We start from the raw sequence: 27,220 nt of genomic DNA on the forward strand, positions 1-27,220 counted from the left end.
ACTCTGGTACGGATATAGGTTGTAACAACCCTGATGGAACATGATGCTCAGCCTTAACTTGCTGGCATGTCAAACACCTGGTCACAAAATCACCAATCTATTTCTTCATCCCAGGCCACCAATAATGTGTTTTCAGATCTTGGTACATCTTGGTACTTCCTAGGTGCATAGCATGGAAGCTACTGTGTGTGGAAGCTACTGTGTGCCTCTTTCAAGATATTCTTCTTTAGTTCCTCATCTCCTGGTACACTTATTCTGCCTTTATAATACAAGCACTCATCTCTCTTCAACTCATAATCATTCTCCTTCCCCTCTTGAGTTCTGCCTATAACAGAAGCAACTTTTCATCCCTTAGCTATGCTTCTTATATTTGCTGTAACAAGCTTAGCTTTACAAGCAATTCAGCCAAAAGTACCCCATCCTGTGCTAAAGACAATCAAGCATTCAATGCTCTTAAAGCCATCATGGACTTCCTGCTCAGTACGTCAGCCACTACATTTGCCTTCCTCGGATGATAATGGATCACACAATCATAATCTTTAAGGAATTCAATCCATCTCCTTTGTCTTCGATTGAGTTCCTTTTGGGTTGGCAAATACTTTAGACTTTTATGATCTGTATATATGTAGCATTTCTCACCATATAGGCAATGCCTCCATATCTTCAATGCAAATATTTTTGTCGCCAATTCCAGATCATGAGTTGGGTAGTTCTTTTCATGTGGTCTTAGCTGTTTGGAAGCATAGGCAACTACTTTCCCTTCCTGCATCAGAACACACCCAAGCCCATTGTGAGAGGCATCACTGAAGATCACATAGTCTTTCCCAGACTCTAGCTGGGTCAGCACTGGAGCTTCTGTAAGCATAGCCCTTAGCTTCTTAAAACTGGTTTGACATTTGTCATTCCAATCAAACCTTGCATTCTTATGCAATAACTTAGTCAATGGGGCTGCTAAGGGAGAATCCCTTCACAAATCTCCTGTAGTACCTAGCTAACCCCAAGAAACTTTTGATCTCTGTTACATTTTTGGGAGGTTTCCATTCAACAATTGCATCAATCTTCTTTAGATCTACCCTGATCCCATCTGCCGATACAATGTGTCTAAGGAAGGATATCTCATCCAACCAGAAATCACACTTGGACAACTTGGCATGCAACTGCTTTTCCTGCAGTGTCTATAGTACTACTCTCAGGTGTTCATCATGCTCCTCTCAATTCTTAGGATACACCAAGATATCATCTATAAAGACCACGATGAACCGATCCAAGTAAGGATGAAAGATACTGTTCATTAGGTCCATGAAAGCTGCCGGTGCATTTGTCAGTCCAAATGGCATCACTAGAAACTCATTGTGTCCATATCGAGTCCTAAAAGCAGTTTTAGGAATATCTGTCTCCTTCACTCTCAACTGGTGATAGCTTGATCTGAGGTCTATCTTGGAGAATACTCCAGCTTCCCTCAGCTGATCAAACAAATCATTTACCTGAGGTAAAGGATATTTGTTTTTCACAGTCACCTTATTCAACTGTCGGTAGTCTATACAAAGTTGTAGTGTACTGTTTTTCTTCTTTACAAACAGCGCCGGTGCTCCCCAGGGCGACACACTAGGGCGTATGAAACCCTTGTCTAGTAGCTCCTATAACTGAACTTTTAACTCTCTCAGTTCAGTGGGTGCCATCCTATATGAAGCAATGGAAATTGGTGTAGTACCTGGCATAGCCTCTATAGCAAACTCCACTTCTCTATCTGGCAGCAAACCCGACAACTCTTCCGAAAACACATCTGGAAATTCACATACTATGGGGATCTCCTGTATGCTTGGGCTAATTTTCCTGGTGTCAACCACATGTGCTAAGAAAGCCTCACAGCCTTTTCTTATTATTCTTCTGGCTGCTATGGCTGATATGATAGTAGAAAGACAACCCGTTCCTTTGCCCTCAACTAAAATCTCATCCCCTTCTGCTGTTTGTAGTGACATCCTCTTTAGCCGACAATCTACCATCGCCTGATGACGTGATAACCAATCCATTCCCAATATCACATCAAACTCATGGAATGGCAGTTCAATCAAGTCAGCTGGAAACTCATACCCTTGTATTTTCAGAGGACAACCCTTATAGACCTTTTTCACCATGACACTATGGCCTAAAGGGTTTATAACTTGTATGTCCTCCTCTAACTCCTCTACTTGTACCCCTCTACCAACAGGTGGGGCGATGCACACATATGAATGTGTGGAGTCGGGATCAATTAGTGCACATACTAACATATCACAAAGAGAAAATGTACCTCTAATGACATCAGCTGGCTCTGGCTCATCTCGAGCTCTCATAGCTTAGACACAGGGTGCTACCCTAGTCTCTTGCCTCTGAACTGTCTCTACAGTAAGCCTCTATGATGTACCAGCTGTATCAGGCCTCGCAGGTCATTTACCCCTCTATGCTGCCAGGGTAGGTCTCTCTGTCTGGAGTGAAGCAGTGGGAACACTAGCACCCCTCTGTGGGCAATCCTTCAGGAAGTGATCCATCGACCCACATCTGAAACACCCACCAGTCAACAATCTGCACTCCCCTCTATGGGGCCTCCCACAATGTGTACAAGCGGGTGGTGGGGCTGATCCCCGTGTAGCTGCACCAGGTGAACTACCCACGGATGCACCAAACTGTCCTACTCCTCTCCTTGTAGCAAATTGAGATTTTTGCCTCTTACCCTGGCCCTGAGTCTAACCCTGAGACTCCTTGGTTCTCTTACTACTCGTGGTTGTTGAACTAGACTGACTAGATCCAGAACCCCTCTTACGCTGCTTGTCCCTCCTGGATTGCTCCTCATCTTTGACTCTCTCCACATCAAGGGCTGATGCTATCAACTGGGAGAAGTTTGTGAAGTGATGAGATGTGACTATCAGCCTGATGTTGTCATTCAGTCCATCCTCAAACCTTCTGCATTTATCAGTTTTTGTGGGCATTAATTCCAATGCATATCCGCTAAGTCTCATGAATTCCTGCTCATATTCGGACATTATAAGCTGCTTCTGTCTCAGTGCCAGGAATTCTCTCCTTCTGGCCTTCAAATACACATGGCTGATGTATTTCTTTCTAAATTTAGCCAGAAAGAACCCCCATGTAATTTGTGCAGGCTGTACCACTCTCGATACTGTCACCCACCATCTATATGCATCCTCTTGTAGCAGTGACAGTGCACACTCCAACTGCGCCGCCTGCGGTGCAACCGCTGCAATACCCTCTCTCCTCTCCACCAATACTGCTACTCTGGTGGATCATCATCCCTCTTACCCCTGAAGTCAACTGCCTCATACTTCCGCAGTCTCTCTAGTGGGGATCTGTGTATAGGTTACGGCTGTGGGGGCAGTGGCGGCTGTACAGGTGGTTGTGGTGGTGGTGGCTGTGGCTGTGGAGGTGGAGGTGGAGGTGGCTATGGCTGTGGCTGTGGAATGGCTCCAGTGACCTGACGAATTAGCTATGTCATCTGTTCCAAGAAGGCCTGCTGTGCCCTATCCATAGCACCTTGAGATGACTCTGCTCTACTACTACTGCGCCCCCGACTAGGAGCAGGTGTGGGTGCGTGACTCTCTACCTCCTCCTCTATCGGTCCTGGAGGTCCATGCTCCGAAGGATCATATGCCATCGATCATATAAAACAAATAAAGAACAGATCTGCATTAGTGTCACCTCAACTCTATTTAAAGGCCCATGCATGCGATGCACTCTATCTATTCCTAACTATCTAGGTTTAAGACTGCCTAAACCTCTGCTCTGATACCACTAAATGAGACGCCGCTTACCCGTCTACTGTATAACTGATACATGCATTTTGCATAGTCATTTAGGTTTAATTTCATGGCCATTTTAGTTGATTGTTAGTCACTTTTAGTCAATTTTATTAGTTATTTAGATAGTTTTTCATGATTGTCAATTTTTGGATTAATTTGTAATTTTATTTTATTTTGTAGGAAAAATGGTGTTTTTGAGGGACTAAAAAAGAAATTTTGCCAATGAGGAGTGATTTCTACGGCCAAAGATGTCAAAAACAAGTTTCAATGTTGAAGTATGCATTGGCCAAATTGCGCATAACTTGCCGCATAAGTTGTGCAGTTCTGCACAGGGAGAAGAAGCAATTTTCCAAACCTGTCAAAATCTGCATAAGTTACTACATAACTTGTGCAGATTCATGCACTGCTCATGTAGCTTCACATAGAGAGCCCAGAAACTTGCCAAAAATTGTATAAGGGACTGCATAACTTAAGCAGTTTTATAGAGTCTTCATAATGAGCTGGCAGAAGATTCCCACAAGAAAACAAACCTCAAACACACTATTTTAGGGCTACTTGTCAGAAAAAGATATAAATAGGCCCTTATCTCATTTTAGAAAGGGAGGAAGAGACATAAAAGGGAGCAGCAGTAGGGGCAGAGTCAAAAAGAGGGAGCAAAAATGTCACCCCTCCATTTCTAGACCAGATTTGGAGTTTTCTTTCCTTTCTTGCATATTACCTACCTTTCTTATATTGAGTTTCTTACTTCTTAGCTTAGATTAAAGATTTATTTCCATATTAACTCAGAATTTCTTGTAAATATTATGGATAGTGAGTAGTTTTCATTAGATTCTGGAGTTGGGATGTAATATTTGAGATATTTTGTGGATTTTGATTGGGTAATCCATATTTTGTGGTTTTAATGAGTTTTATTCATTTCTTGTGTGCTCAATGACATGCTTAGTGTAGGATCCCATTAAGTGTTGTTCTTAATCCATGGTTGAAGCACCGAAAGAAGAAAACCTTGTAATAGATAATCAAGAAATTGGACTTAATTAATTTAGATCTAGAAATAGACTAAGGATTAAGAGGATTTACAGATTAATTAAGGAACTTAATGGGTCTTGATTAATTTTAACTCCATGAAAGTAGGATTAGATTGATTAAGGCACTCTTTGTCCCACTCGAAAGGGTATTCAAAGGATTTAAGAATTAATCTCCTTAAAACCTGTAAGATCCATAAGATTGGATAACCAATTTAAAAATCCCAAAATAGCTTGAATATGAACTCCTGAACTCCGAAATTGCCCTTTTATCATTGTTAATTTCTAATTGAATTTAATTACTTGCCATTTTAAATCTTGCCATATTTCAATTTGTTATTTTAATTTGTTGCAAATTTAGTTAAATCATTACATTGTTGAATAGATTATTAATTTTGCACATATGGATTTCCACTTCAATATCTATCAATTTATTGCTTTAATTTCAAAAATAGTTCAAATTAGTCAATTTCCATATCAAAAATTCGATCATTAACACAACTCCTCGTGGGAACGATATCTTTTCTATATTACTTGTACGACCCGTGCACTTGCGGTTGGGCCACATTAAGTTTTTGGTGCTGTTGCTGGGGAGTTATTAGTTTAAGATTGAATTCTTGATTATTTTAGTTGTTTATAGTTTTATCTTTGTTATCTTTTCATTTTGTGTTTGTTTGTTCTTTTTAGGTACTCTTAATCTTTTATGAGAAGAGCTAGAAGCACAAGTGACACATCCTTATTGTTTAATCCTGAAATTGAGAAATTTAGTAGAGCCAACAAGAAAGAAACCAGAAAAAGGAAAGAAGCCTTGAGAGAAACTGAAATTGAAGCAGACATGGCTGATGAAAGAATTAGAATTGGTGGTGGTAATGCTGGTAATGATCGAAACAATGAACATGTAGCCCAAGGTGAAGAGGTTGTAAATGCTAATGTGCCTAGGGAAAGTATAATGGATCACGCATTTCCTTATTTTGATGATTTGAGAGAGAGCATAGCAAGACCAAGAATTGATGCAAATAGATATAAGATGGATTTTAGAGTACTATAAATGATTCAGAATTCTTAATTCAGAGGTCATCCTTCAGAAAATCCTCATACTCATCTTAAGAAGTTTGTTATGATCTGTGACATGCAAAAACAACCTGGAGTATCTGATGATGCAGCAAGATTGAAGCTATTCCCATTCTCTTTGAAGGATAGAGCATTGGATTGGCTTGATTCTTTACCTCACAACTCCATTACAAATTAGGAGCAACTCACTGATGCATTTCTTGCACAATATTTTCGACCTGGAAAAACTCAAGAATTAAGGAATCAAATGACAGCTTTCAAACCAAGAGAAGATGAAACTCTCTATGAATCATGGATGAGATGGAAGGAATTAGAGAGACAATGCCCACATCATGCCATTCCAAAATGGATGATAAACCAGAATTTTTACACCAATGTTACTCCTACAATTAGAGGGATTATTGATGCTCAAATAGGAGGAGAATTTATTATGAAGCATGAAGATAAAGCTTATGAGCTATTGGAGAAAATTGCAAAGAATACTCATCTTTGGAGTAGTCCAAGAGGATCAACTCCAACTCAAAAGAGGCAAGCTGCTGGAATGTATGACCTTGATCCATTCAACATGATTAATTCAAAGTTTGATGCACTTACAAATGTTTTGGCTAAGAAGATGGAAGATTTAAGTATGTTGGTGAGTTCATCATTATCATCTGGAAGTTCACAACAAGTTGCTTTTGCAGAAGGAACTACCAGCTGTGGAATAGACTATGGAGAGCAAGCTGCATATGTTGGTAATTATGGAAACAAACAAATGGGGAATCCTTACTCTCAAACTTATAATCCAACTTGGAGGAATCATCCCAACTTTTCATGGGGAAATCAGCAAAGTCAAGTCCCAAATCAGAATGTTCAACCACAACAGCAACAAGGAATTCTATATCAGCAAAATAGGCAACCATTGCCTAATTTTTAGCAGAGAAACATGAATCCTGCACCTTCACCAAAACAGCAAGAACAAGGTTCCACCACAGAAGCTTTATTACAACAGATTCTTGCTAACCAAACTAAGCATGATGAAGAGATGAGAGAGATGAAAGCAAGGCTAGAACAGATGCAAACACATAACAGAATGTTGAAAAATCAGATTGCACAACAAGCATCTTCCTCAGGTACCAAGTCTTTTGGAAAACTTCTAAGTCAACCGGAAAACCCAAGAGAACAGTGTCAAGCTATTACTTTAAGAAGTGGGAAGGTTGTAAACAATGAGAAGAGAGAAAATGAGAAAGAAATTGATGAGAGTGAAAAACAAGAAAGTGAGAAAGAAAGTGCAGAAAAAGGTAAAGAGAAAATTGAAGAGAAGGAAGAGAAGTATATACCTCCAGAGCCTTACAAACCACAACTTCCCTTTTCACAAAGATTTCAGAAAGCCAAGCTTGATAAGCAATTTGGAAAGTTCTTAGAGGTTTTGAAGAAGCTATACATAAATGTGTCTTTTATTGATGCTCTTTCACAAATGCCCTCTTATGCAAAATTTTTAAAAGAAATTCTCTCAAACAAGAGGAAACTTGAAGACCATGAAACTGTAGCTTTGACAGAAGAATGCAGTGCTATCCTCTAAAGGAAACTTCCTCCAAAGCTCAAGGATCCAGGGAGTTTTTCAATTCCATGCCACATTGGGGAATCATGTTCTACAAAAGCTTTATGTGATTTAGGGGCTAGTGTTAGCCTTATGCCCCTCTCCATTTATGAGAAGCTCAATATGAAAGATCTTAAGCCAACCCACATTTCTCTTCAATTAGCTAACAGATAAATTAAGTATCCTGAAGGGATTTTGGAGAATGTGCCTCTAAAGGTTAGGAAGTTCTGTATACCTGTTGACTTTGTCATCTTGGACATGGAAGAGGATTCTAATATTCCAATTATCTTGGGAAGGCCCTTTCTAGCTACAGCAGGAGCATTAATTGATGTTAAGGGAGAAAAATTAACTCTTAGAGTTGGTGAAGATCAATTGGTTTTCAATATTAATAACACTATGAAGAAACATCATTCTGAAGCTGATACTTGTTTGAGAATTGATATCATGGATGAGCTGGTTGAAGAACACTTTAGAAAGAGATATCCGGAAGATCCACTTGAAAATTGCTTGGTTCATGGAGGAAGCATAGACAATGATAACCCTCATGTGGCTGCATATGCTCAACATTTTGAGAGCAGTCCACCATTTATTTCTGCTCCAGTTTTTCAACTCACACAAAAGGAAAAAGTCGAGTCTAATAAACCATCATTCAAGGAAAAAGATGCACCTAAGGTAGAACTTAAGCAACTTCCTTCTCAGCTCAGGTATGAATTTCTTGGCCCCAATAACACTTATCCAGTAATTGTAAATGCAAACTTGAGCACTTTAGAGGTTGATAAGTTGTTAAGAGTGTTGAGACAATTTAGGAAATTTTTAGGATACACCATAGATGACATTAAGGGAATAAGTCCACACTTTTGCATGCACAGAATTATTTTGGAAGAAAATTGTAAGCCATCTATTGAACATCAAAGGATGTTGAACCCAAATATGAAAGAAGTTGTTAAAAAAGAAATTTTGAAGTTGCTTGATGTAGGGATCATATATCCTATCTCAGACCATACTTGGGTGAGTCCAATACATGTTGTCCCTAAAAAAGGTGGAATGAAAATGGTCAAAAATGAAAATAACGAATTAATTCTCACCAGAATAGTGACTAGTTGGCGAATGTGCATAGATTATAGAAAATTAAATATTGCCACTAGAAAAGATCATTTTCCACTTCCCTTCATTGATCAAATGTTAGAAAGACTGGCTAGGCATTCTTATTTTTGCTATTTAGATGGGTATTCAGGATTTTTCCAAATCCCTATCCATCCAAATAATCAAGAGAAAACCACTTTACTTGTCCATATGGAACCTTTGCTTATAGGAGGATGCCATTTGGGTTGTGTAATGCACCAGCCACTTTTCAAAGGTGCATGATGGCAATCTTCTCAGATTTCATTGAAGATATAATGGAGGTTTTTATGGATGACTTTTTTGTTTATGGATCTTCATTTGACATATGCTTGGCTAACCTTTCTAAAGTTTTGCAGCGATGTGTAGATACTGACCTTATGTTAAACTGGGAAAAGTGTCATTTCATGGTTCAAGAAGGGATAGTGCTTGGACATTTGGTGTCTAACAGAGGAATAGAGGTTGATAAAGCCAAGGTTGAAGTGATAGAGAAGATGGCTCCTCCTACCAATGTCAAAGGAATTCGAAGTTTTTTAGGACATGCCGGATTCTACAGAGGCTTTATCAAGGATTTTTCTAAAATAGCCAAACCTTTGTCTAATTTGTTAAGTCATGACATACCATTTGTATTTGACCAAGAGTGTTTGGATGCCTTTTGTAGATTGAAACAAGCTCTTATCACTGCACCAATCATGCAACCGCCTAATTAGAGCCGACCTTTTAAAATTATGTGTGATGCTAGCAACTATGCAATTGGAGCTGTTCTTGGTCAAAGAAAGGACAAAAGGGCTTATGCTATTTATTATGCTAGTAGAACACTAGATGAGGCTCAAACAAATTATGCAACAACTAAAAAGGAATTCTTAGCAATTGTCTTTGCATTGGAAAAGTTCAGACCTTACATTATTGACTCAAAGGTGGTTATATTTTTAGATCATGTTGCTATTAGGTATTTACTTCGTAAAAAGGAGGCTAAACCTAGGCTCATTAGGTGGATTCTGCTGCTACAAGAGTTTGATTTGGAAATTAGAGATAAGAAGGGAGCTGAAAATGTAGTTGCGGATAATCTTAGTAGGTTGAAATTGGATGATGAAGAAATGGATGAAGTCCCTATTGATGAGTTTTTCTTGGATGAACAACTTTTCTCTCTTGTTGCTAAACTACCTTGGTATGCAGACTTGGTGAATTATCTATCTTATGGAGCTTTACCTCTAGGAATGACATGGCAACAAAAGAAAAAGTTTTTGCATGAGGCAAGATTTTATAGATGGGATGATCCTTTACTCTTTAGGAGATGTTGTGATGGTTTAATAAGAAGATGTATTCCTGATGAGGAGATAGAGAGTGTTATGCATCATTGCCATGCTTTTAATTATGGAGGACACTTTAGAATCTCTAAAATAGCCAATAAAATTCTGTAGGCTGGTTTCTTTTGGCCAAACCTTTTTAAGGATGTGAGGAAATTTGTGTTAGAATGCGATAAATGTCAAAGGAGTGGAAATTTGTCAAAAAGAGATCAAATGCCCCTAAATAATATTCTTGAGGTGGAATTATTCGATGTATGGGAAATAGATTTTATGGGCCCACTTCCTCTTTCATATGTTAATAAATACATTCTAGTTGGAGTTGACTATGTGTCAAAGTGGGTAGAAGCTATTGCAACTCCAACTAATGATGCTAAGGTGGTAGTGAAATTCTTGAAGAAATTTGTCTTGAGTAGATTTGGAGCTCCAAGGGCTATAATTAGTGATGAGGGTTCACATTTTTGTAATAAGCAATTTGAGAGCTTAATGAGGAAGTATGGCGTAGTGCACAAAATAGCTACCCCATACCATCCTCAAACTTCAGGATAAGTTGAAATTTCTAACAGAGAACTCAAACATATCTTGGAGAAAACAGTGAGCAATTCTCAGAAAGATTGGTCTGTCAAACTAGATGATGCTTTATGGGCATATAGGACTGCTTACAAAACCCCTATAGGAACTAATCCCTTTAGGTTGGTGTATGGTAAGTCTTGTCATTTACCTATGGAGCTAGAACATAGAGCATATTGGGCCATTCAGACCTTGAATTTTGATCTCAAGCAAGCTGGTGAGAAGAGGCTATTGCAACTTAATGAGCTTGAAGAATTAAGGATGGATGCCTATGAAAGTGCCCGTATTTATAAAGAAAGAACTAAAGTTTGGCATGATAAGCATCTTAGGAAAAGGAATTTAAAGAAGGTGATTTAGTTTTATTATTCAACTCAAGATTGAAATTGTTCCCTGGAAAACTTAAATCAAGGTGGACTGGTCCATATAGAGTTTCTAAAGTTTTCCCTTATGGAGCAATTGAAATTTGGAGTGAAAAATCTAGGAATTTTAAGGTCAATGGACATAGATTGAAACATTATATAACTGGAGACCCAATAAAGGGAGCAAGCTGTTACAAGCTCTCTGATCCCTCACCTCCTTTTTAGTGAGATGCATGAAGAGTCCAGCTAAGGACTATAAATTAGCGCTCTTGGGAGGCACCCCAAGTTCTTTTATTTTGCTTTTGTTGATTTACTTTTATTTGCATTACTTTTGTTTTTATCTTAAATCTCCCCAAATTCAATTTTTGACATTGTTGAATTTTGTCTTTTGTAGATGTATTTCAATGGATGAAGGTTTTTGCACTGCTGGAGAGTAACTCTTAATCTAATAATTTATCCATTAACTCTCCCAAGATTGGTTTATTTTCATTGAATAACCTGTGCAGGACCCCTTCTTGGCTTATGAAGAAAACTTTTCAGCAAAAAGGGTCTGCAGCATATGGTATTTGCTTCTTTGTTGAGGTTGGGTGTGTAACTTTTATGTAATTGTGCTTATCATGTTAATATGATGGTAAGTGGGTCATTTTAGTAGTTCTGAACTTAATTGGGTTGTGTGATTCAATGTGCACATGTTGTATTTTCTTGGGATAACTTGGAGAGTCTATTTTCTTTTATGGATAAGTGCAATTTTGTGTAGATTTTTATTGAGCTTTAATGTGCTAGAATGTTAATTTGCAGGGTTTGAGTTAAAATGACATAACTCACATATGTCTCTTATGCAGAACTTTCTTCTACAAGCTTGTATAGTGCAATTATGATGGATTCTGCATATATTAATGTGTTTTTGATGATAATTTCTCATGATTTATACTTCACAGGGTTACATTTCTTCATTCTTGTGTATTTTTCAAACTTGCAAAGTATTTTTATTATAATATGAATCTTGTTGAAATGTGCATAAGTAACTGCATAACTTATGCAGCTTTCAGGTCTCTTTTTTTTCCCATTTTTCTTTTCTACCAAAACCTGCATTAGCTCGTGCCTAACTTATGCAATCCTGCATAACCAAATTTTTGCCATTTCATTTCTTACCGAAATCTGCATAAGGGTGTGCATAACTTATGCAATTCTGCACCGCCACATTTTTGCCAATTCCCAATTTCTGCCGAAACTTGCATAAGTGTGTGCATAACTTATGCACTCTTGCATAACTTCAAATCCTGCATTTTTATTTCTGCCGAAATCTACATGACCAAGTGCACAGCTTATGCACTTTTGCATAATCAAATTTTCTGGGATTTTATTTTTTGCTAAAACTTGCATAAGAAAGTGCATAAGTTATGCACTTTTGCATAACCAATTTTTCAGACTTCCCATTTTCTGCCAAAACTTGCATAAGAGAGTGCATAAGTTATGCACTTTTGCACGACCAACCTTTCACACTTCTATTTTTTGCCGAAACTTGCATAAGAGAGTGCATAAGTTATGTACTTTTATATAACCAATTTTTCAGACCTCCCATTTTCTGCCGAAACTAGCATAAGAGAGTGCATAACTTATGCACTTTTGCATAACCAACTTTTCACACTCCCATTTTCTGCCAAAACCTGCATAAGAGAGTGCAAAACTTATGCACACCCATTCTCCCCTTATGCAGAAAATCGCATGTCCTGTGCAAATCAAAATTTTTGGCACCCCACTTTCCCACCTCCCACTTCCCGTTATTTCTGTTCACAACCTCCCTCCTGTTCATTTTTCTCAGTATCCTTCTCCCCACACCCCCTTCTTCACCGACCAAAACCTTAATATCCCTTTTCCTCTTTTACTTTCTTCTTCCCTCCTCCATTCCCACCATCGTCGACCACCACCATGGAAATCCCTTCCCTCAAGGCTCTCCTCTCCAAGTCACGCCCCTAGCAATGCAGGCCCCCAATCCCAATTCTCCTCCACAACAAACCCCTCCACCTTTTCCTACATCCACCTATAAGAGGAGAATCCGGTCGAAATCAACCAGACCCATGGCCTCTACACCACCTCTCGCAAAACGAAAAGACCCACTTGCTACTCCACTTTTAGAACCTACACCCAAAAACCCCAAAACTTCAACTTCCACACGACAGGGGGTTGGCGTTTCTATCTCTACCCCACAAGCCAAATCACCCTCTTCTAGCAAGAAACAACCTTCAGCAGCGGCAGCACAGGTATCTAAACTAACTTGGCCTCTTTCTGATGCAACCCATAAGGTAACTTTTAAGAGGCTAAAGGACAGAAAAGTGCAACCCACTAGCTACATTTCTACAGATGCCCTCCAATCAGTTGGTTTATTTGTTAATGTTGTTGCTTACCTTTATGGACTAGGTTGGATGGAATTTGTGCATAAACAAGAATTAGTTTATCTAGCCATAGTATTGGAATTTATTTCCTCATTTTCTGCTACTCTGAAATTGCATGAGATAGATTACAAGCCAACTATGAAATTTAGGTGCTTGGGGCAAAATAGAGAGCTATCATTAAACCAATTTCATAGTATTTTTGGGTTTGCTATTGATGGATTGTTTAGGGTACCATATACAGGCATAGAGGTAGCAAATAAAGGTATTTGGAATGCTGTTCAGTTTTGGAGAAGCATTACAAACCAATCTCAGAGTTTTTATGCTGGCAGATCCAAGACCTCCCAAATAATAGACCCAGCACTTAGATTTATCCATAGGCTTATTACTAGCACTATCTTGGGTCGAGGGACTAGTTCTGGTGCTGTTGGAAATTCTGACTTATTCATGCTATGGTGTGCTTTTTACAAAGTCAAAATATCTCCTGGTTACTTCTTCTGTGAACATGTGTTGCATATTGCTACCAAATCTGTAGGTGATACAGTCATGGGTGGGCTCATAACTGTTATAGCTAAACATTTTGGTTTTGATCTGGAAGAGCATCCTCTACCAGCACTTTTAGACACTCTATATTTTGATGCTACTCACTTATCCAAAACTGGATTCAGTTTGCCACCATCTGACACTGTACAACCAGTAGCAGATACAGGACCATCTGCACAACCAGAGGCATAATCTGCACCAGCAGTCCAATAGCCTTCTGCTGAACCTGCACTACCTACTCAATCTGCACAGGATACCCCAACAGAATCTGCACAGCCAACACCATCTGCAGCTAGACCTTCTTCCTCCACAGCACCTCCTCCCTTCAACACTAAAGCCTTATTCACCTATCTTGAGAGGCTTAGTGATGATGTATATTTTATGGATAGGAAGCTTGAATCTGGTCTTGATACCCTTAAGGATCGCCATGATCAACTCTTTGATCTTGTTATGGAAACCAGAGATAAGCAGAAAGAGTTAAAAGAGATGATGAAGTAGCTCATGGCTTTTCTGGGTATGCCACCTCCACCTCCATCACCTCCTCCAGAACCACCCCTTCAGCAGAAGCCAGCTCCATCCAGTCCCCTAGCAGCACCTTTGGACAAGGGCAAAACCATAAAATTAGATTAGTTTTTATTTTGCTTTTGTTCAGCTTCTAGGAGTTTTCTTTTTAGATGTGCTGAAACAATTTTAGTTTGTCTTGAATTCTGTTTTCTTGAAGTTCAATTGGATGGCTATTCCATTAGTTTTTCATTGCTTCTCATTGCCTTTGCTGCCCTTTTGTGCATACTTGTCAATACACTGTATATATTTACATACCTCTGCCAGTGTTTGCAAGTTTTTCCTTGATATATCATTATGCTGTAGCTTTTCAATATACTGCACAGGCTGTGAAACTCCTTATGCAAATGTTCTGCATAACCTGTGCAGTCCCTTATGCAACTCATGCCATACTGCACAGCTTATGCACTCCCCTTATGCACCTGTGCTGTAAAGCATTTATTCTGCATAACTTGTGCAGCTTTCTTATGCATCACCATCATCTCTTGAATTCACATTTTAGATACTAAAACATTGCTCTATGCCAGGTAACTCTTTCTTTTTGCTTTTAAATTTAACTATTCCTGGCTATTCCTCTTTCCTTTGAATTTTCATGCTGCACTGCCTTAGACATTGAGGGCAATATCCAATTTTGAGTTTGGGGGTGTGCATTTTGATTTTTGCTACATTTTTCACATTTTGAGTATAGGAACATCTCATTCCATTCCATTTACATATATATTGTAAATATTTTACATACACATCCATACATAAATATACATAACACATTCACATACTCATTATACAACACTTAGAAATTATACACATTGCATATAAATAGATTTCTTCCATTTAGTTAATGCATTGCTCATTTTTAGGAATCGTGCATCATGAAATAAAATCTTTTGCCAAATCCCTTGAGTATTGAAAAGTTGCCTATTAGAGTGATTTGACTTACCTTAAGTTGGGTTTGTGGATTGAAAGTTTCCTAAGAGGTGCAAAGTTTTGAAGTTTTTATCCCTTGCCTATATCTTTTTAGCCAAAAAGCCACCCAACTAGTCCTTTAGAGATTAGAGTGTTTAGAGGGAGTTATTGGATATAAGGTAGTCAAGTGATGTCTCACCAATCCTAGAACAAATTTTCTAAACCTTTCAAGGGGAAATACCAGCTTGTACTTGAAAAGAGAGATGATTAGGCGTTCTTTGATTTAAACCTTCTCATTTTATACCTTTGGCCTTTTTCCTAATTAAAATTAACCCTTGCAAACCCGTTTTAGCCTTTATATTCCTAATTTTTCTTGAAACCCTTATTGCTACCTAACCAATGAACCAAACACTCCAAACCTTTTCATGAGGATAATTATTTATAATATTAGGTACATTTTATATTCATATAAAAAAAATAAAATAATAAATAAAAAAAGAAAAAATATATAATAATGAAAGCGAGAAGAAATGCTTGCCATCTTGTAAAAGTGCTAGTATACATGCTTTTCATTATTGTTATTCAAATTGAAAAAAAAAAATCCACCCAAAGTAATTAAAAGAAATGAGTTTGGGGGTGGTATTTTTAGGGACATTCATCAAGAGAAAATACAAGATACAAGTTTAAAGTATCAAGGTGTCCCTCCATTTTATGTATTTTGTAAAATATGCAAGCACTTGAAAATTCTTATTGTGTATTTCTCTCCTCTTTATATAATAAATAAAAAATAAATAAAAAAAGAGAAAAAATAATAATAAGAAAGTGTACCTTATGTTTTCAAGATTGAGAATATTCTCATGCTTTGAATCCTTTTTACCCTCATTCTTCTTAACCTCATTTTAAACCTCATGGCCCCATTACATCCCTAAAAAGACCTTTGATCTCTTGATAGTACCTGCTACATTAGTGGAGATAGGAGTAGGGAATTTGCCTATGGGATTGGAAATTTATTCATTCACTCATTAAATTCCATCATTCTATATAGAGACACTTTGGCTATTGATTGTTCTAGAATTCCTTTTGAGCATGACTCTCTCTTTTGATTGGTTGGTTTGGGAATTTTGGATGATATTTGACTTGATGGCTAAGCGGTGAAAGTTTGGATAAGCATTAAATTCTTTGCATTTTTGAAGGATGGGTATATGGATTATTGGTATGGCTAAAGGTATGTTAAGTTACTTTAATAAGTGATTTTCATAGCTCTTTGGACAAGGCACCCCTAAAAATTACATTATATTTTAAAGTTTGCTTGAGAACAAGCAAAGACTTGAGTTTGGGGGTTTTGATACATGCATTTTGCATAGTCATTTAGGTTTAATTTCATGGCCATTTTACTTGATTGTTAGTCACTTTTAGTCAATTTTATTAGTTATTTAGATAGTTTTTCATGATTATCAATTTTTGGATTAATTTGTAATTTTACTTTGTTTTGTAGGAAAAATAGTGTTTTTGAGGGACTAAAAAGGAAATTTTGCCAATGAGGAGTGATTTCTACAGCCAAAGATGTCAAAAACAAGTTTCAAATTGCGCATAACTTACCGCATAAGTTGTGCAGTTCTGCACAGGGAGAAGAAGCAATTTTCCAAACCTGCCGAAATCTGCATAAGTTACTGCATAACTTATGCAGATTCATGCCCTGCTCATGCAGCTTCACATAGAGAGCCCAGAAATTTGCCGAAAACTGCATAAGGGACTGCATAACTTATGTAGTCCACTTATGTAGTTTTATAGAGTCTTCATAATGAGCTGGCAGAAGATTCCCACATGAAAACAAACCTCAAACACACCATTTTAGGGATATTTGTCAGAAAAAGATATAAATAGGCCCTTATCTCATTTTAGAAAAGGAGGAAGAGACATAAAAGGGAGCAGCAGTAGGGGAAGAGTCAAAAAGAGGGAGCAAAACGTCACCTCTCTATTTCTAGACCAGATTTGGAGTTTTCTTTCCTTTCTTGCATATTACCTACCTTTCTTGTATTGGGTTTCTTAGTTCTTAGCTTAGATTAAAGATTTATTTTCGTATTAACTCAGAATTTCTTGTAAATATTATGGATAGTGAGTAGTTTTCGTTAGATTCTAGAGTTGGGATGTAATATTTGAGATATTTTGTGGATTTTGATTGGGTAATCCATATTTTGTGATTTTAATGAGTTTTATTCATTTCTTGTGTGCTCAATGACATGCTTAGTGTAGGATCCCATTAAGTGTTGTTCTTAATCCATAGTTGAAGCACCGAAAGGAGAAAACTTTGTAATAGATAATCAAGAAATTGGACTTAATTAACTTAGATCTAGAAATAGACTAAGGATTAAGAGGATTTACAGATTAATTAAGGAACTTAATGGGTCTTGATTAATTTTAACTCTACAAAAGTAGGATTAGATTGATTAAGGCACTCTTTGTCCCACTCGAAAGGGTATTCAAAGGATTTGAGAATTAATCTCCTTAAAACCCGTAAGATCCATAAGATTGGATAACCAATTTAAAAATCCCAAAATAGCTTAAATATGAACTCCCGAACTCTGGAATTGCCCTTTTTATCATTGTTAATTTCTAATTGAATTTAATTACTTGCCATTTTAAATCTTGCCATATTTCAATTTGTTATTTTAATTTGATGCAAATTTAGTTAAATCATTACATTGTTGAATAGTTATTAATTTTGCACATATGGATTTCACACTTCAATATCTATCAATTTATTGCTTTAATTTCAAAAATAGTTTAAATTAGTCAATTTTCATATCAAAAATTCGATCATTAACACAACTCCTCGTGAGAACGATATCTTTTCTATATTACTTGTACGACTCGTGCACTTGCGGTTGGGCCACATTAATAACCGAACAAGAAGTACCATATTCAGTGCCGGAGCACCCTATCTTATCTTATCATGTCCATTGTAAATTTTAATATCATTTAAAATAGGCAATCTATGTGTAGAAATTTTTTTTTTCACACAACTTGTTTCTATGGAGACCCGGACAGTGCCTCTTCCATTTTGTTAGCATCTGGCGGGTTCCCCTAATTACCTGCTAACATGTTCATATTCATTTCACACATTTCTATATCATATTTTTCCATGTCATTTTATGTCATTAAACATTCATATAATTTGCTCATATTCATTTCAAATAAGGACATCTCATTTCATTCATATAAAAGTTTATACATAATAATTTACAATCTCAAAATATGATTAAATAATGTTCATGTACAATAAACCAAAATACTAAGTTTAATACATGGGCCCTACCAACAAAATATATACAACTGAGGTGACAAGTAGACACTAGAAAATCTTATCGGTCTCTGTGTGAGTACTATTGCTGCTGCTGATCTCCAGTACCAACGCGATGGAAAACCAACATGATGGAAAACCAAGCGATGGATAACCAACGCGCTAAGCATAACGCTTAGTAGTGCATAATTTATAATAACAATAACTAAACAATTGAAATAATAATGGCAATTCCTAATTTCTGGGTCTTTTACATTTTTATTTCACTTTGAAAACAATTAAAATTATTGGGATCTTTTCTGTTTACTTATTGTATATTCAGTCTTAATTAATCATTATCAGTGCCCAAGAAACCTATAACAAATTATAAAAGCTGGATACACGAGAATATACTAGTTAGACAACCATATGTCTATCCAGTATACGTTGGTCATATCAGGCATGAGGTCTGCGGGTAGGCATTTAAGCCAGATATAATATTAGGCACAATGGCCAACGGGCAGGCATGAGGCCTTTAGAACAATCATGTCAGACAGATTTTATCTGTTAATGATTATTCTTATGGGCAATATTGCTATCTGTAGTCCTTAATTGGTATACCAATTGATCCAATTTAAATAAATAAGTCTATGTATATTATGGGTAAATAAACATTAATACTTATTTATTAGAAATATTTATTTCACTATACAGTGGGAAAATATGTCCCACGTACCTCTTTCATGTGATTTAGTGTTTAATGGTTTGTTAGGGTTGATTTCCTACCACAAGATAATTTATCTCATGGACCTTTCTTTAGGTTCAGTTTTTGTATCTCACTTTTACCTATCAGTTTGTAGCCACTGTTTAGCCACACTTCCCTCATGGAAGTTGTTCCCCTATGTCTTATCTTTATTTTCCCTTTTGAATCATGTCAATTTGATTTTTAGAACTCAAGTTATGGTCGGATAACCATAGCTGACTCATTTCTAAATTCTGGTTCCTTAACTAGGCAACTTTTGGACTTAGAATTTACCTAATTAATGGAACATGTTGCAGTCACTTTTAGGCATGGTGATCTTCATAGAAATTGTTGTCCAATGCCTCATGATCATTGAGAAATTTGTATCATAATTTTTTAAGTTTTGTGGAATTAATTATGGCCAATTAACTGACCTAGGCTCATGTACCCTATTCCAACAGGTGTTCAGTTCAGGTCAGTGAATGCAGGTCAATTTTCAAGATTCTTAAATTCATAATTTGAGGTAGGTTTCTAAAACAAAGTTGTAGCCCTATTTCTTACGTTTCTAGAAAGGTATGGCTCATCCCAATTGGATTTTTCTAGTGAAAGATATGGCTAAAAGACTATTCTGGGGTCAAGTGAAGTTTGGTCAGATTCCAGGTTTTGATGCAGTGATTTGTTCTAACTATTTGACCTAGTTTTCTTGATTTCTGGGTGTTGGTCAAAATACCAATTTTGTAGGTCTGTGTCTTTGGACATTTTGCTACTGGTTTCATTTCATTTGAGTTTTTGTAGACCAAGTTATAGCCATTTTGCCAAAACTAGTCGGGTAAGTTTATGTCCAGTAGTTTCTAGATAACCTAATTCTTGACAGTTTTGTGACCCAACTTGGGCCAGCCATTTGGTCTGGTTTTTGGCATTTCTGGGTTTAGTGATCTTCATGAAAATTGTAGCCCTATATCTAAGCTTTCCAATGGTATCAAATTCAGGTTATTTGGACCAGTATAGAGGGAGTTATGACCAAATGAACAATGGTCATTTTCTGGGTTATCCAGTTTTGGGCAGAAATTTAATCATGATTTTGACGAAATTTGAGCATGGTGTCCACATGAAAAATGGGTTATTTTGAGTCTAAATTCACCTCTAATTGGCCTCATACAAATTGGAGTCACACAATTTCAGTTATGACTCAATAACACTGAACTCATTGAGTCCCAACCTGCAGAAAACAAGCACTCTCAATTTTCAATTTCCTCTAACTCCCTTACTTCAATTGGCATACATAGCACTTCTATAAGCAACAATCTCATCTCAATTAGGTCAATTTCAACAATTTCACAAAATCCCCAAATTCATATGCACAAACCCTAATTTCAATTATCCAATTGATACAAACTTAACACATTTACACTTCTAATCATATCAACTTATCAAACATTCCCATGGAACCAATTTTCATCATTTAAAACCATCAAACCCCAAAGAGTTCATGGCTGCCGAAATTCAAATGTCTCTCTACCTCAAATTTCCTTTTTAATTTCATGAAATTTACACTTGGTTTAGCATGATTTTCATGCTTAAAGAAGAGATTAGGAGTTTAGTGCACTAACCTCTTGATGACCCAACTTCAACTTCAACTTTCTTGCTTCTTATGGGTATCTAAAGCTTCCTTATGCAGTGGGGAGGATTTTTAATGAAGAGGGCTAAAGGTTTTGATGGGTAAATGAAGAGGAAATTAAGCTTTAAGCTTGACAACAATGGTGGAAGGGAGAGAACCAAGCAGCCGGCTCATGTAGAGAGAGAAGTGGTGGAGAAGAAGATGGTTGGTGAGTTTTGTCTCTTGTGGGTATTTATATATTCTATATGTTGTACTTAAATTTTTAAAATTTCAAAAGCCTTTTTCTTTTCTTTTCCTTTCTTTTCTTTTCTTCTTTTCTCTTCTTCTTTTTCCTAATTAAATTCATAATTTTTAACTTATGTTAATTATTTCATTCTCTCAAATTTTATTTTGACATTTAGGTCAAAATTCACCTTTGGGGGTGAAATGACCAAAATGCCCTTCGTGGTGCTCATCGGGTTGTTTTTATTATTTTTGTACTAATTAATAAATTCTCAAATTTTATTTTATTTTCTCTAAATTTTTCCTATATTTTCTTAGCATTTATTCCATCTATTTATGCCTGCTCACTATAGTTTAAGTGTAGTTTCAGACATTCTGGCTGTCCCAATAGACATTAGTCGTCGAAACAGTAGAATGTGCAGACTACCTATGGTGAGGGCGTTATAGGATGGGAGGAGAATCAGGGTTGGTACTTGGAATGTTAGATCACTTACAGGAAAATTAATGGAGCTTGTGGATACCTTGGAAAGGAGAAGGGTGAATATTGCTTGCATTCAGTAGACTAAATGGGTAGGAGAGAAAAGCAAGGAAGTGGGTAATTCAGGGTACAAACTGTGGTTTACCGGAAAGGAGAGAAACAAGAACGGAGTGGGTATAATCATAAACAAGACATTGAAAGACGCTATAATAGTTGTGAAAAGAGTAGGAGATAGAATTATACTAGTAAAGCTAGTACTAGAAGGAGAAACAATAAATGTAGTTAGTGCTTATGCACCACAAGTAGGACTAGATAGTGAGAGTAAACAAAGGTTTTAGGATAATATGGATGATCTAATACAAAGCATACCGAATAAAGAGAATGTTTTCATTAGTGGAGATTTGAATGGATATGTAGGAAGTGATATGTAAGGTTATGAGAATGTTCATGGAGGTTTTGGTTTTGACAGTCGAAATGAGGAGGGAAAAAGTATCTTGGATTTTGCTATGGCATACGACCTAATACTAGCAAATACCTACTTTATAAAAAGAGAGTCACATTTAGTGACTTTCAAAAGTGGGCAACATAGAATCCAAATTGACTTCCTCTTAATTAGGAAGACAAATAGAGCTCTATGCAAGGATTGCAAAGTCATTCCAGGAGAGGCTTTAACAAGTCAACATTAGTTAGTGGTCTTGGATGTCAAGTTTAGGAACAATTCAAGTAAGGTCAGAAGAAATAGTGTAGCTCGAACAAAGTGGTGGGAGTTCAAAGGAGTAAAGCAAGTGAAGTTCAAAAATGAGCTTCTCGAGTCCGAAGCATGGAAGCTGGATATGGAGGCCAATGATATGTGGATACAGATGGCATCAAAGATTAGAGAAGTAGCTAGAAAATTACTTGGAGAGTCTAGAGGACATGGACCAGCCTCAAAAGAGAGATGGTGGTGGAATGAGGAAGTACAAAAGGCAGTGAAGAGAAAGAGAGAATGGTATAAGAAATTAGCTAAATGTGATAATAATGAGGCATATGAATAGTACAAGATAGCAAAGAAAGAGGCAAAAAAGGCAATTAGTCAAGCAAGAGCGTAGGCCTTTGAAAAGTTATATGAAAAACTTGGAACTAAATAAGGGGAGAAAGATATTTATAGATTAGCAAGGAGGAGAGAAAAGAAATGTCAAGATCTCAATCAAGTTAGGTGCATTAAGGATAAAGAAGGAAAAATATTGGTGAAAGATGAGGACATTAAAGAAAGATGGAGAAATTATTTTGATGATCTCTTTAATAATAGTCAAAGTAGTAATAACGAGAATATAGACTATAGAACAATAGAAAAGAATGTGAATTATACTAGAAGGATGAGAGCTTTAAAAAGTAAAGGAAGCACTTAAGAGAATGAAAATGGGTAAAGCCTATGGACCTGATGGAATACCATTTGAAGGGTGGAAGTGTTTGGGAGATATGGGAGTGGCATGGTTAACTAAATTATTTAATAAGATTCTAAACTCAGAGAAAATGCCTGATGAATGGAGGAGGAGTATTTTAGTACCTATTTTTAAAAATAAGGGAGACATATAGAGTTGCTTAAACTATATGAGAATTAAACTCATGAGCCATACTATGAAGTTGTGGGAGAGACTTGTGGAGCATCGACTACGTCATGATACTTCTATCTCTCCCAATCAATTTGGCTTCATGCCCGGTCGTTCAACTATGGAAGTGATCTTTCTCATTAGAAGCTTGATGGAGAAATGTAGAGATGTGAAGAAAGATCCACACATGGTTTTCACTGATTTGGAGAAGGCTTATGATAGTGTTCCAAAAGATTTCTTATGGAGAGTGTTAGAACAAAAGATGGTATCTATTAGGTACATACAAGTATTGAAAGATATGTATGAAGGAGCAACTATCATTGTGTGCACAGTGGGAGGGGACACAAGAGATTTTCCGATCTCAGTTCGATTACACTAAGGATCAGCTATAAGCCCTTACCTTTTTACATTAGTTTTAGATGAATTGACAAAACATATACAAGAGAGTATCTCTTGGTGCATAATGTTTACGGATGATATAGTTTTGATAGATGAGATACCAGAAGGAGTCAATAGAAAGTTAGAGCATTGAAGAAGTGCTTTAGAGTCAAAGGGCTTTAAGTTAAGTAGAACAAAGACATAATACACGCATTGCAAGTTCAGTGAAGGCCAAACTGGTGATAGGGAATGAGTTAGTTTGGATGGAGTAGTACTATCCCAAAGTAATCAATTTAAATACCTCGGCTTAGTCCTTCAAGTAGATGGGGGATGTGAGGAGGATGTTAGTCATAGGATTAAAGCTGGATGGTTGAAGTGGAGACGTGCCACGAGAGTTTTATGTGATCGTAAGATTCCCCATAAGTTGAAAGGCAAATTTTACCGTACAGCCATATGACCGGCCATGTTTTATGATAGTGAGTGTTGGGCATTGAAAGAGTCGTATGTGTCTAAGATAAGAGTTGCAGAGATGAGAATGTTAAGGTGGATGAGTGATCATACTAGATTAAATAAAGTCCGTAATGAGAGTATTAGAAAAAAGGTAGGAGTGGTGCCAATTAAGGATAAGTTGAGAGAAGGGAGATTGAGGTGGTTTGGTCATGTGAAGCGTAGACATACAGAGACTCCAGTTAGACAAGTAGATCACATTAGGTTAGAGGATAGAAAGAAAAGAAGGGGTAGACCTACATTGACTTGGAGGAGAGTAGTACAACATGACCTAGAAGCATTACACATTTTTTAGGATTTAACCCAAAATCGTTTAGAGTGGAGAAAGCGATTCCATATAGCTGACCCCAAATTTTTAGGATAAAGTCTTAACTGAGTTGAGTTGAGTTGAGTTGGTATTATTTAATTATACATCATGTGATGAGAGGTATTTGATTCCTATTTTGTTAATGATGACAATAGGAACACAATGGCTTCATAGTAGGATTGGGATTGATGGATATGAAGAATATAGTTGTACTGAGTACCCGTCAGCAGGATTCTATGAAGAATACAAGTTTGTTGAGTAAGTTGCTATGAATATCTGTTTTCTAATACAAACATGATTTTGAAATATATATTTTTTTTTCTATTACTTATTTCTACGTAATGAACATGGCTATCTATGTGATAAGTTAAAGCATGTGAGGTAATTACTGATGAAAGTCATGATAGACTATTCTACAAGGGAATTATTTTTAGATCGGTGGCATAGGGAACAAGAAGGTGAAGGAAAAAAAAATTAAATTAAGCAATCAGGAAGCTTAGAATTAAAGGAGGGGTTTTAAGTAATGGAGTTGGAAATGGTTTCGGACTTGGAAACAGCATAGTGGAATCAGGTTGAATCGGTCCAAAACAAACCAAATCAGCCACTAATTTCATGAATTTTTTTAAAAACTATCAACAAGATGACTTATATTTAAATTTAAATGACTGGTGTAAAACTTTTTGTAAATTGGTGATGTTTTTGTTTCTTCTCGCACTATATTTCCTTCTTCCTTTGAAATTGTTATCCTCCTTCCCTTAGAAGATAATCAAACTTATGCTTGAAAATAATTACAATATGCCTTCCTTGCTCCTGCTTTATGTTATGTAGTTGCTACACATTTTGACATCTATTCAATTTCATTGGAACATGTAATGTATCTATGCACTTCCTTATAATGAAAAGAGTAGACATTTAAAAGAAAGTCTGATATACCTCATTTTGCTTCTGTATGTTAATCTTTATTATTTGATAAATCTTTTTTTTTAAATGACCTTTTCATCCTTATCAATCAAGGAATAACATCTGAAATCATAGAAGTGTACTTGCTTTTATAGTTAAGTCCTAAAAGTTTTTTTTTCTTAATATAAATTTTAACAATCAAGTCCTTTTATTTCAAAAATTGTTCACTATTAATCTTATCCATTAATTGAACGCCAAAGGTACACTTTATCTCTCTCTCTCTCTCTCTCTCTCTCTCTCTCTCTCTCTCTTTTATTTCAATCCTAATACTTGTAAAAAGTACTTTCTTTTTAGTTTTGTATTCCCTCCCGCCCTTCCTCTTTTCTTGTTCAATTTATAAGAGAGAAACTTTAGTAATTCTTCAAAATCATATAAAATGATCATGGCCAATTTAGTGATGGAATGCATTAATATATAAGACAAGATAATATAGCAAGATCAATTGACCAAAAGTCTTTAGTTTCTGTATAATGCTAATAAATATAAAATATTTTTCTATTATTTTCCTTTGACCAAAAAAATAAAATGTTTTGCAGTGTTTGATAAATAATAAATATTATATTTTGGGAAGAAACTATTATTAAATAAGTGCTGCATACAACAAAAAGTAATTTGAGATAAATTATTATTGAGTTATTGTAGTTTGTCATAATTAATGATCATGTCCCTATGGTTTGAAAACTCAACAATTTGCCCCTAAAATTTAATTTAATCAATGATTTCATCCTTCTGTCTATTTAACTTGAGTTTTGTGATAAGTCAAGCCAACTAAATGAGAGATTCTTTCTTTCTCTCTCTCTCTCTCTCTCTCTCTCTCTCTCTCTCTCTCTTCCTATCCTCTGCTTCATGACCTGCCCTACCCCCCACCTCCTACTTCCCAACCACTGTTTTAAATAAATGTAATAGCCTTTATTTACAAGTGTTGTGAGATACTGTTTGGTCATATGCTTGCAGAGGGTGTTTGGATTTGCTTATAAGCTCTTAATATTTATATGCTAATATGAGTTTATAAGCATTTAAAATTGTAAGTAGTTATTTGTTTGGTTAGAGTGTTTATAAATGGTTAATAAGTAGCTAACATACTAGGTAAAAAAATCCACATAATCGACCATAACTAGTATGAGATGAAAACTTGGTCGTTCTTAATGTTATTATTGTTGTTATACATTAAATGCTAGAAACAGTGTGAATTATTTTTTCAAATTATATATATATATATATATATATATATATATATATATAGAGAGAGAGAGAGAGAGAGAGAGAGAGAGAGAGAGAGAGAGAGAGTCATGAGGAAAAAGAAAACTTATAAAATTTAAAAATTTATTTTTAAGAAACTTTTTCTTATATTTAAAATCTAAAAATTTTAAGAATAATAGCTTCAAAAATCGTCAAGTGTTTTATGCACTTTTGTTTTCAATTTATTAATCATTTTATTAGTATATATCAATTAATTTAAAAAACAATAAAAACTAATTTATCAATCAACTTATTTATTAATATTTGAAATAAAATTATAATTAATTAAAAATTTTATTATTCACATTATATATATCAAATTATTCTGCAATGATTAAAAAACAATAATTTTTGCATCAAGCGGGAAAAATGATTAGTTTTAGTTATAATTATGTGAACCTCACAATTAAGAAAAAAGGTTATATTTTCATTCAAGTCGGCTGTCATGTAAATGAATTTCAATTTTGATTATTGAATAAATTTATATGTTACGATAAATTACTAAATTTAAAATATTTGAAAATAATTAAAATTTCACATAGATTTTTTTTTTTCATTAAGCCTGCCCTTTATGCTTATTTCAATACTATTTTTTAAAGCCAATAAAAATAAATACATGTTGGGAATATATAAGTGTGGAATTCCCATATCAAAAAAAGATGAGATGAGTGAGAAACATATAAGTGGA

At 35.9% G+C, this 27,220-nt stretch overlaps 1 non-coding gene and 1 pseudogene across 1 annotated transcript; one reads left to right on the forward strand and one right to left on the reverse strand.

Moving 5' to 3' along the window:
* Positions 1-6,115: 6,115 nt before the first annotated feature.
* On the reverse strand, positions 6,116-6,223 carry LOC131176807 (small nucleolar RNA R71). Its single transcript, XR_009146693.1, has one exon. It is a non-coding gene; the product is annotated as a small nucleolar RNA R71 (small nucleolar RNA).
* Positions 6,224-12,794: 6,571 nt separating this feature from the next.
* The window catches only part of LOC131176803 (uncharacterized), a 167,102-nt pseudogene continuing 152,676 nt past the window's right edge, over positions 12,795-27,220 (forward strand).

Source organism: Hevea brasiliensis, unplaced genomic scaffold, assembly GCF_030052815.1.
Source record: "Hevea brasiliensis isolate MT/VB/25A 57/8 unplaced genomic scaffold, ASM3005281v1 Scaf25, whole genome shotgun sequence".
Taxonomy (NCBI): domain Eukaryota; kingdom Viridiplantae; phylum Streptophyta; class Magnoliopsida; order Malpighiales; family Euphorbiaceae; genus Hevea; species Hevea brasiliensis.